General features: G+C 49.0%; 1 long non-coding RNA gene across 19 annotated transcripts in view; it reads right to left on the reverse strand.

The window, feature by feature from the left end:
* Positions 1 to 2,220, reverse strand: part of LOC127928471 (uncharacterized) — a 3,685-nt gene extending 1,465 nt beyond the window's left edge. For 9 of the 19 annotated variants that reach the window (XR_008131214.1, XR_008131213.1, XR_008131211.1 and 6 more), the window contains exons 1-2: positions 2,010 to 2,220; positions 1,717 to 1,848 (exon numbers count right to left, since the gene is read on the reverse strand). This is a non-coding gene — a long non-coding RNA (uncharacterized LOC127928471). Of the gene's footprint in view, positions 1 to 1,521; positions 1,946 to 2,009 lie in introns of all 19 variants that reach the window. The other 10 variants (XR_008131225.1, XR_008131209.1, XR_008131224.1 and 7 more) reach the window with 8 other exon arrangements.
* Positions 2,221 to 2,954: the final 734 nt, after the last annotated feature.

Below are 2,954 nucleotides of genomic sequence, written 5' to 3' on the forward strand. Positions count from 1 at the left end.
CTTCCTGTCAAAGCAAGGGCTGATTTCAAGGTTTTACTGCTAACCACAAAGCATTACATGGGCTTGCTCCTACCTACCTCTCTGATTTGGTCCTGCCGTACATACCTACACTACGCTACGGTCACAAGACGCAGGCCTCCTAACCTAGAACTAAGCAAACAGCTGGAGGCAGGGCTTTCTCCTATAGAGCTCCATTTTTATGGAACGGTCTGCCTACCCATGTCAGAGACGCAAACTCGGTCTCAACCTTTAAGTCTTTACTGAAGACTCATCTCTTCAGTGGGTCATATGATTGAGTGTAGTCTGGCCCAGGAGTGGGAAGGTGAACGGAAAGGCTCTGGAGGAACCGCCCTTGCTGTCTCTGCCTGGCCGGTTCCCTCTTTCCACTGGGATTCTCTGCCTCTAACCCACGGGGCTGAGTCACCTTGCTGGGGCTCTCTCGTCCGTCCCTACGTCACCTGGGTGGGTTGATTCACTGTTGTAACCACTTGGGTTGTACCGTGGCGGAGATCTTTGCTACCTTGTCTCAGGATGGTAAGTTGGTGGTTGAAGATATCCCTCTAACCACTGGGGGATGTGCTTTGGCAAAGTGGGTGGGGTTATATCCTTCCTGTTAACCGGATGGGGCCACAGTGTCTCCTGACCCCTCCTGTCTCAGCCTCCAGTATTTATGCTGCAGTAGTTTATGTGTCGGGGGCTAGGGTCAGTTTGTTATATCACTTCTCCTGTCCTATTCGGTGTCCTGTGTGAATCTAAGTGTGCGTTCTCTAATTCTCTCCTTCTCTCTTTCTTTCTCTCTCTCGGAGGACCTGAGCCCTAGGACCTGTCCCAGGACTACCTGACATGAGGACTCCTTGCTGTCCCCAGTCCACCTGGCCATGCTCCTGCTCCAGTTTCAACTGACCTGAGCCCTAGGACCGTGCCCCAGGACTACCTGACATGAAGGCTCCTTGCTGTCCCCAGTCCACCTGACTGTGCTGCTGCTCCAGTTTCAACTGTTCTGCCTTACACGACCATGCTGGTCATTTATGAACATTTGAACATCTTGGTCATGTTCTGTTATAATCTCTACCCGGTCCCTGGCCACCCCACATAGCCCGGTTCCTCTCTAGGTTTCCCTAGGTTTTGGCCTTTCTAGGGAGTTTTTCCTAGCCACCGTGCTTTTACACCTGCATTGTTTGCTGTTTGGGGTTTTAGGCTGGGTTTCTGTACAGCACTTTGAGATATCAGCTGATGTACGAAGGGCTATATAAATAAATTTGATTTGATTTGATTTAACCACTAGGCTACCCTGCCGTCCCTACACTCTAACCACTAGGCTACCCTGCCGTCCCTACACTCTAACCACTAGGCTACCCTGCCGTCCCTACACTCTAACCACTAGGCTAACCTGCCGTCCTTACACTCTAACCACTAGGCTACCCTGCCGTCCCTACACTCTAACCACTAGGCTACCCTGCCGTCCCTACACTCTAACCACTAGGCTACCCTGCCGTCCCTACACTCTAACCACTAGGCTACCTGCCGTCCCTACACTCTAACCACTAGGCTACCCTGCCGTCCCTACACTCTAACCACTAGGCTACCTGCCGTCCCTACACTCTAACCACTAGGCTACCCTGCCGTCCCTACACTCTAACCACTAGGCTACCTGCCGTCCCTACACTCTAACCACTAGGCTACCCTGCCGTCCCTACACTCTAACCACTAGGCTACCTGCCGTCCCTACACTCTAACCACTAGGCTACCCTGCCGTCCCTACACTCTAACCACTAGGCTACCCTGCCGTCCCTACACTCTAACCACTAGGCCACCCTGCCGTCCCTACACTCTAACCACTAGGCTACCCTGCCGTCCCTACACTCTAACCACTAGGCTACCTGCCGTCCCTACACTCTAACCACTAGGCTACCCTGCCGTCCCTACACTCTAACCACTAGGCTACCTGCCGTCCCTACACTCTAACCACTAGGCTACCTGCCGTCCCTACACTCTAACCACTAGGCTACCTGCCGTCCCTACACTCTAACCACTAGGCTACCCTGCCGCCCCTACACTCTAACCACTAGGCTACCCTGCCGTCCCTACACTCTAACCACTAGGCTACCCTGCCGCCCCTACACTCTAACCACTAGGCTACCCTGCCGTCCCTACACTCTAACCACTAGGCTACCTGCCGTCCCTACACTCTAACCACTAGGCTACCCTGCCTTCTTGTTGCCTTTAAAAACATGTTGTTTTTTAACTTCCATGTATTGTAGTTGTATTTATGACAACATTCATCTGGACCACAGTGTGTTGCACATTCAGTTACACTGAGATCAAATAAAAGGTTAAAGGTTAAATAAATCCTGAATAAAGAAACATCCAGATGTATCACAGCAATATTAACACACGCCCTCCTTCTTCTTGTGGTTGTCTTTAAATCTTTTAAAGCCGTCAATAGACGTGGTTTCCCTCCTCCTCAGAGATCATGATGTTATCTGGGAAATGTTGTACTGCTGAAGAGATCATGATGTTATCTGGGAAATGTTGTACTGCTCAAGAGATCATGATGTTATCTGGGGAATGTTGTACTGCTGAAGAGATCATGATGTTATCTGGGAAATGTTGTACTGCTGAAGAGATCATGATGTTAAATATAAATGATGTTATCTGGGAAATGTTGTACTGCTGAAGAGATCATGATGTTATCTGGGAAATGTTGTACTGCTGAAGAGATCATTGCGGTGATAATGTCTACGTATTGCACTGCGTGAAAACACATCTCTATCCTACATGATGAACGCATGGATATTCCCTGATGGGATTCATCATATATTCTCCCCTGACACTTCTTGTGTATGTTGTGTTGTGTTGGGCTCAAAGGAAATCTGATTGGTTCCCAATTGATGAATAAATTAAACAGAACAATTTTTTATTATTTAATTACTGTAAAGATTAATTACTATTTA

The sequence above is a fragment of the Oncorhynchus keta genome, unplaced genomic scaffold (genome assembly GCF_023373465.1).
Source record: "Oncorhynchus keta strain PuntledgeMale-10-30-2019 unplaced genomic scaffold, Oket_V2 Un_scaffold_2662_pilon_pilon, whole genome shotgun sequence".
Lineage (NCBI taxonomy): Eukaryota > Metazoa > Chordata > Actinopteri > Salmoniformes > Salmonidae > Oncorhynchus > Oncorhynchus keta.